At 38.0% G+C, this 9,118-nt stretch overlaps 1 long non-coding RNA gene across 1 annotated transcript; it reads left to right on the forward strand.

Moving 5' to 3' along the window:
• Positions 1-6,755: 6,755 nt before the first annotated feature.
• Positions 6,756-7,313, forward strand: LOC143378662 (uncharacterized). Its single transcript, XR_013088332.1, has 2 exons — positions 6,756-6,833; positions 6,912-7,313. It is a non-coding gene; the product is annotated as an uncharacterized LOC143378662 (long non-coding RNA).
• Positions 7,314-9,118: the final 1,805 nt, after the last annotated feature.

Genomic DNA, 9,118 nt, shown 5'->3' on the forward strand with positions numbered 1-9,118 from the left:
TTTGGTGCAGTTTGTATAAAATAATGTCAACCAGGACCACACGATTTATGCGCATTGCCGCTATAGAATAAAGCAGTAAAGCTGTTGACAAGAAATATGCGAGTTTAGAGTACAATTTCGTTAAGCTTTTTTAGTCTTATCATTTTAATTATCATATAGATTTTTACAGCCTCAATTATTTCCCCCTTTGAACACTCATCGCTAACTTTAAATGAAATCAATTTATCAGATTGTACATACTGTATTACGAATTCCATACATCCCAGCAAAAAAATATTTTAGAACAGTGGTTAAATATTGCAATGAATATGCGAGAATGTTTATCATACAATTCATAGATAAGTTACTATCTTGTAAAATAGTGGGAGGTGTAAATGCCTGTTGACATTGAAAACAAATTTTTACTGTTATGTAATATAATAGTACAGGCAATATTTATGCGGTGTTGTCAAATTTCGTTACATTATAACGAAATAGTTTGAATGAAAGTAATATTTTGTACATTTTTCAACATTCCTCATAGTCAAACTTCCCGTGATTTAGTTGGTATTTTTAGATCATTATTGCTAATATGGCTTTCAGAATTTTGCAGAATTTCTGCTTATGCCATGTTATCCCTCGCAAAGGCCATGCAAATTTCTTGTTTATCATTTTTTTTCTATTGCTAATCATTTTCGAGTAATTCGTCTAAATAATTTCCCAACTCCCAACTGTAAAGAGTAATTTCACCCCCTAAACACGAATTTCCATCACTAAAAAAAATATTTTATTTTTATTTTTTATTCATAAACGGGGATAGGTCCCCATGAGTGTACATAGCTGGCATTACAGTTCTGACGGACAAATCCCAAGTTTTGCAATTTACCGTGAACCGAGTTTCTAAAGCTTCTTATAGCAGCGCTGTTCAGCGTAGGGGCCCCTCACGCGCCTGCTTCCCCTTCCACTCTTTCGCTAAGAAGGCTGCCATGACGGGCTAGCCCGGTTAGTGGCTACACGGTTAGCGTCGCGCGGTATCCCTGACAACGCGGACGAGAGTGGGAGAACCCCAAGCTCTCGCGGGAGCAACCTTGGACAGCGCTAGCTTCTATTAACACCAAATAAGTCCATGCTAGCAGAATAGGAGTTCGCTCCTCTACATATGCGGTTTACAGGGTCAGAGTTGACCATTGAGGAAATATACTGCTGGGGGTGAAAAGTACGTGTAAATCTAAACGATCTATTGGGAGCATAGAAGTTTATCAATTCAAAGAGTTGAGGGTAATTAATATGGCAGTTAATATGCATAATATTTTTAAGTATTCCACCTGTACGCCGAGTTTCGTCAAAACCAGCGCGTAACAGATGGGTGGTGTCTCTTGTAAGTGTTGCTAGCATGGCAGAAGCTGTAAGAACTGCAGTCCATTGTAACAGAGGCAATGAAATCCCGTATCATCGCAAACAGAAATGTTTGAATAATCACGTTTTAAAATCACTTTATTCGTGGCCCTGTAGACTTTATTTTCTCGGGTAAAATTGGATTTTACGGCCGGTTTCCTCTAACATTTACGAGGCTCTGAATATATTGTTACAAGCACGCATCACCCAGCTCGCCGTTAAAGCTGCTAGTATTTTGGAGTCGCTTAGAGAGTCTCTATCGGAAGACGATGCACGATTACAAGAAAACAAGTTAATCCGCGCGGAGGGAGCAGAATAGGGGCACATAACCATCCGTGCCAAGAGTCGCACACGATGCTGGAATGTAAATGGGGAATTCGGTGAGATTCTTCTTCATAATGAACACGGTTATACTGGAAGTTGTTGGGTGGTATGCTGCTGTGCCTTGCGCATTTTACGATGTTCTCACGTTAATGCGATAAGAGAGAGTAGTGTCGGTCGAGCGTACCTATAATTTAAATTGTCCGCCTTTCCTCCGCTTGCTAATGCGAGACGATACTTAAAGGAGAACAATTGCGCCGCGGCAATAAGTCTCCTCTCAACCCTCTGCTGCGATTTTAAAGTACATATTCACCTCTCGTTTCGTTGATTACAGTGGGACTCTGTACATGTCACATTATCAATACGTGCCAAGTACGGATCGTTACGTGTATTGGAAATAGTTTTGCAATAACTGCGCGTCAGTTTATGGTACAGCAATAATGTTCAATACAGATTTTCATCAGTAACCAGCATTAAATAGTCGTTCTCCTGAAACATTTCGCAGCGTGAGTACAGTGTTATTATAATACATAGTAACACGTTGGTACTGTTATGATGCTGTGCATGAATAATTGTTTGGCGACGGCTTAGATCTTTTGACAACATCGAAATAACACTGTCCAACAAAGTTGAACTTTTTTTCTGTTCTGTAATATTCATTAGCCGTTTCTTGTACATTTTTGTGCGCTGAAAACATCAGCAGAAGTGATAAAACACCTTGAGTTTACAATACAGAAACGAAAGAGTTTGGCAAAACGTGCGGCGCGGACAGTGGTAGTCACGCGCGTTACGCGATTCTCTGACGCTGAGCGGCCCACGCGCCATTGAGTACCACTATCGGCGCCGCACATTTTGCCAAACTCTTTCGTTTCTGTATTGTAAACAAAACGTGACTTATCACTTCTGTTGATGCTTTCCGATGGAAAAATATCTGCTAAATCGCGTGGAATAGACAGATTTTCTCCTAGACCTTTAGTTTTGCAAATAAATTGAAAAATATTGTCAAAAATGGGTGCATTTCGGGTGTCCTTTTCCCTTTGATCGTTGTTTAAATATATTTAAATGTTTATAATGCAATAATAATTTATATCGTTGTATTCGGGAGGGTTCATAGAATAATTTCACGCAACGAGCAACCGCATAAGTATTACCCTTTCGACACAAAAGATATTCAAACTTGAAAATTTGCAGTTTTTTTTTCAAAATCGAATTTCTCAAAAACTGAGAGTGATGGCGGCAAACGGTTTGCGGATTCGTTTTCAGTGCACAACAGTCTATAAGAAACGGCTATTGAATGTTACAGATCAAAATGGCTGTTGGACGGTGTAACTTGCTTTTTAATAAACATACGTTCCCGATTTTATTGGAAGGAAAGAGATTTCACAGAACTTCTACAATTTGTAATATTGTATAACCAAAATAAGGTTAAATACTATGATTACTTGACATTTTAAATTAATGTTAGGAAATAAAAATTAGCCATGGAATATTCAAGATAATATGCATATGTAATGCATTAACGTGATAAATTATGTTCATTTTATGGATTTTAAAAACGTATATGACTAACAAGGGGAGGACACCATGTGGTAGACACCGATTGTGATGAGCCTCGGCACGATGGATCTATGTCGAAAATAAGTAAATAGGTGTCCAAGCGTTTCAGCCAATTAGCCTCAATAATAGAGATATTTACATGTAAATTATTAAAAATTTAGGGTTTTAGTGGGTAAAAACCCCACACTACCATGGCGCCCGCGGGAGATTCCCTTCTGGAGGCGTCGGAGTGCCTTTTGAAGATGTCTCCGCGTTAAAAAAAAACTTTATAATTTTTTTTCTATAAATTACTTTATTATAATTTTTTTTTAACTTGGGGAAATTTTTATAAGGCACCCCGACTCCTTCATAGGGGAAACCCCCGGGGGCGCCAGGGTGGTGTAGGATTTTTACCCAATAAAACCCCACGGCCACTATGAAATTTTTAATAATTTCCATGTAAATATCAGAAACGCTCGGACACCTATTTTCTACTTATTTACTTATTTTCTTATTACTGAGTGTCCACCACATGATGTCTTCCCCTTGTAAGCACTGGGTTGCATAGTTTAGGCAAAATGTCCAAACACTCTTTCAATCGATAACCTTAAAAGAGGTTTATCGGTTTCGTGTTGGAAAAAATCCAGCAAGCAACAGTAAGTATTAACATAAGCAACGTTTATCCTAATGCCCCTTGGGTGAAATAGATTCCTACGTTCCTAGTCTCGGAGGTTTCTCACTAGAGATAAGATACCTGTACCGTATAGGTAATAACTTCAGTTGCAACATACTATCCTTTATTGAAGCTCCGAGCAATAAGGATAACAACGGAGCATATATATAGATGCTTACTCAGAAAACGGTGGCGTTTCCTCCAATAGGGGCGACGTATAATAAAAGCTTCAATTTTCAATCTAGAACGATTTTGCCGCTTCTCGACAGGCACGTTTCCAGAGCGTGTTCTAGCTACTCGCAGGATATAAATATTACTGATACTATTACGGTTTCTGTGAGTAAAATAGACCTATTTAAATACTTATACACAACTATAAAAATACTGGGAGTATCTAAAGAAAAGCTTCGCTTACGGGGTCGATAAGTATTAGTATGCAAAGAATTTGAGTAAAAGGTGAGTAAAAAATCCTTAATGAACGTAGGCCGAAAAATCGACCCTGTCGGAGCTAAAAGCGATTTCCGATGTTAGTAATGTGAGTAATTTGCCTGCTAGCTACTTCTATTCAGCGCATGCAGAGTGGAAACAGGGTTATCTTACCACATCGTTACTTTGATGTTTAGGTACCTACAGAAACTGCTCTCTGTGTTATCCCTCCATTTCCACGTACACATCGTATCTACGTACTGCAGCAGCTCCGTTGAGGCTACCGTTTGGCGCGCAAGGGCGCCCGCCACTGCCCGGGGCAAACGCTGTGGGCAAAGCTCCGGGCAGTGACGTCAGCTGTCGTTACAGGGCAGTGGGGTTGAATGGTTGTGGCGGGAGTATAGGCCCGTAGATGCGTAGGCAGGCACGGTCCTGGTTCATCCTGGCATCTGTACCGTATTGCCCGGGGAGGCAGGACTTGCCTGCCGCCGACAAGTGTTTGCCCCGGGCAGCCTGACCTGTTGCCCTATCGGGCAACACCTGAACGGCGCTGTACTACAGGATAATGAACTGTTTAAAAATTTCCTGGGCTGGCCATGGCATGCCTTTTCTACTTACTGGAAGAATCCAGCAATCCATGTCTTCTAATATTAGAAAATTATAGCACGACAGTGGGTATTGTTTGTAATACGAATAATAGATAACTTTTAACGTGGTAGTCTCTAGTTTTAATTCCGCGTGCATTGAATAGGTATATTTGCGTTACCAAAATTTAAAATCGCTTCTAACTTCTACAGGATTGAGTTTTCGACCTATATTCATTATTAAGTCGTTTTTACTCAGCTCAATGAGTATTATTTATGTACTCTGTGAGTGCTTTCCTGTTTTTTTATTTGTTGTAAATCTAAATTGAGGATATCTTTATATTGGACTTTGCTTCTTCATGTTTGGAAATATTTAAAGAAATTTAGAGACCGATTTTCGATTACAAGACTGAATTGCAAAGGATCCGAATTTCCTGATGCTTTTCAACTTTTTAGGTATTATTAGCCCCGTGGCAATAATATAATTTTGCCCATTCTTTCAAGTGCTTCTAAATACATTACCGTAGGCGCATACATAGAAAGTCTTCCCTGTGTTCATCAGGCAGCAAGCTAATTAAATTTTTCACCGATCATTAAGTGCTTCTCCTACAAGGAAAGCCCCTTTATATTGGTTCACTTAATTATTTTTTTCTTTTCTTGTGTCACTATTGGAAAGTGACCTTGCAATTAGTTGAACGATCGAAGGGGTGACAATTTCCGTGGTACACAGAAAATATTAAAACCAAGCTATTGCACTCGAAGACAAATTTCGTCTATAAACGTCCATAATGATTAAATAAGAATTTGAATAATTCGTATTAATTGAAATTAACACCACTCTGGCTCGTGAATATTTTATACGAAATTACGATGGCCGTAATATTACACAATTCAAATAAAGAAAAACCTTTTCAAGTAAATAGTTGCTAAAATTTCGTCATACAGCGTTTCCGGAGCAAAGAAAACAAATACCCAAAATATATTCATTTCACTCAATTTTTCGCTTCCTATAAATCACCATTCTTCATTACACACTATGTGTCAGAAGTTTTCTATTTAGCATTCACCGATCAGATTTTGCTAGTGAAACGTGTGGTGTTCATATAAAAATGTCAAAGCAACAGCGGGCACAAAGGAAGTGACCAAGAAGAAATGCTCAAGCACTCACTGCTTTGAAAACGGTATTGCGACGATATGAAACCGCAACAGAGAGTAGGGTCACCGAAATAATCACATTAAGGCGAATATGTCAATTCTTAACTCGGAGAGATTGGTAAACACGAATGGAAAGATCAGGAAACGGTTTTTGCTTCAAAGTTGAATAACTCGGCCAAAAAAAATCGCACAAAATATTTGTTACTCTCTTTTTACACAGGAAAATAGCGGCTTTCGACTGATGTAAGTGGAATTTGTGTAAAAAATTTCGTACTCCCCGTCGAACTTTCACAAGTTGAAGAAATTTTGTAAAAATTGACCAAGTGCTCTTTTCATCGATATAACTTTGCCGAAAAGCAATGCAGCGAAACTCTAAAAAAAACAGCTGAAAGTAGGGATTCCACGCTTTCAAACCATATTTTCAAAATATCGTTACGACTATTTTTGCCGGAGTTATGGCTGCCGTATTATTTTTGTTATGGTCCGAATCGATCGAAGCGCCCCCAGTAAACAAACGGACCCTAATGAAACTCCCGCAGTCGGTAAAAAGAACTTGTACAGTGATGACATCTCTAGGTACTCTGGGTAGACGAATTTTTTACGCACAGTTGCCACATGTTCTGTTCTCTCTGTCTCTGCCGCGCTGTTGCCACAGAGTTTCTCTTTTTATCAAGAAGTCTTGAAGGAATACGGCACGAGAGCTGCGTCTAGCGTCAGAGCCTCGCTGAACGTAGCAATAATGAAAGATAGAGAGGTCCGGGAGTGTAAGAAGGAAAGATACCAAACCTAACACAATTTGAACTATCATTATTAACGATATTACACATCAAATTTGTTTGCAGAATTGAAAGGCCGTTTCGTTCAAAGTTGTCAGAGTTAAATTATTTTCTGCCAATTTAATCGGCAGAATCACTTTCATATTGATACGATGAAAAATAAAGAAATTCTGTTTCTGCATAATCGATGATACATCGCCGAGCAACTCCAGGCGGCAGGTTAGACGGGTGAGCGATACAATGTCGCTCGGCTCGGGCTTCAGGGGACTTCAAGAATGAAGGCCTTCGATTAAAAAAATTATTTGTGACCGGCGGATGAATTCCCGTGGAATAAACTGATTCATCCGTGGCGTTTCAAATAAAAATAACTCTAGGTTATTTTTATTCGACGACAAATAAAGATACAGTCTCTTTAATTTGATAGTTTATTTCAATAATTTATAATGCCCATCTCTGGATGAAACAATACTAATTTGTTTATCAATGTCCCTTCTAAACTTCGCAATTCTTATTATCTTCTCTCATTCTGTGCAATATTTATATTAACTTCTGAAAAAATAAAATGATATGATTGTTCAATAATTGTTTATTTTGTTTGTTTTAATAGAATGTAAAACTTTCACATTTTCTATCGTATCCGCATGAACGTTTCAGTACCGAAACACTTAGTGCCGAAATACTTAGAAATGAATATTCTTTCTTTGTGGACACACATTCCCATTCGGTTATCCGAACACCTAATCTACTATTTAATCGAATAATCCAAGTTCTTACTATGTTCCAATTAGAAATTATATCATTGAATTACATGTATGACAATCACGATAATTTTACAAGTGGATATAATTACCTGAAATAAATATTGCGCATAAATTGACATATGCGTAATGTAAAATTATGCATGCATCAGCGCCCCTAATTCTTATTACATAGATAAATGTGCGCTATGCAAATGTTGACCGTAAAAACAGTGGACTATAAAATACCAAAAGTCTGTAGCTTACTGCGACATAAATTTAAACTCAATTTTGTTGGAATCTACATATATGTTGTAGATAGTTTTCGTAGAAATTACATGGTGCGAAGTGTATTATCGACACGCGCACACTTGTGGAAGCCTTTGAATGCGCCTAGTCAGTGGAGTCGATCATTTATAGTCGGCCACTTCTAAGAAATCTCTTTCTCTAGCAGGAAAAGTGATACGGCGGAGTGACTTTAACGAGCCAGCGAAACGGGGAATTCGGGATCAGGAAAATATCTTGGCTCCCTAGCCAGATACTATCCAGCTTTTCCGTATCAACGAGTAAACGACCTCGAACCAACCGTTCTCTATTTCATGTCCGAGGAAAAGTTTCTGTTCCGTAGCAGCCGCAGCCGCAGTCGATGCCTTTGACTGCGGGGAGAAGTCTTTCTGATACTGAAAGATATACATCCTATCTGCGGGGATCCGCTGAAATTTTTGACGAATCATGCGAGTCTGTTCCCTTCCATTGCAATAAATTTCTCCCAATACATTTCTGCCGGTAGCCTACAGTAGATAATAGTTTGAGCACGATAAGTTAAAGTCCTCAAACAAAATATACACTACAACCTCTTTAAATCAAATTCTTTTACAGACACCTGTTGTACAAATTCTTTCACCAATTACGGTGATTTTAATATTTTTAAGTTTATTTATATTGTACTCTCGATGATTTGCTTCCTAGCCACATCTAAAATTATTGCTATACGTTTTTAATTAATGGTATGAAGAGTCACAGGTTCAAACATGAATACACAAATTTGCAAATATTGTTTTCTTCGTACACGATTTATTTTAAGGGGTTATGCCTAGTCAGGCGGTCGAAAAGAGGCGATTATTTGTGAATTTTTTTTGAAGAAGCGGAAGCGTATATTTTTACAGAACTTTTTGCGTTTAAAAGAGCAACATTTAAAGAACATTTGGTAATTTTTTCGTAGAAAAATATTTAGGTTTATAATAAAATAACAAGCGACATCCAAGAAGCATTTTTAAAAATTTGCTTTCGCGGTGAGCACTGCCATTCGGAACCAGATTATCTAAAATCAAAAAACAAAAAAGATTTCGTTAGTATATTAATGTATCCTCAGGTTGACGGAGAGAATTTTCCGAAATATTAAGTTAAAACAACATGGCAGCTATTTAAAGTTGAAATCCTGATTTTTTCCTGCAAAAATAACGCGAAAACATCAAGATTTCAACTTTAAATAGTCGCCATTTTGTTTTAACTTAATATTTCGGAAAATTTTCTCCG

The sequence above is a fragment of the Andrena cerasifolii genome, chromosome 2, assembly GCF_050908995.1.
Source record: "Andrena cerasifolii isolate SP2316 chromosome 2, iyAndCera1_principal, whole genome shotgun sequence".
NCBI lineage: Eukaryota > Metazoa > Arthropoda > Insecta > Hymenoptera > Andrenidae > Andrena > Andrena cerasifolii.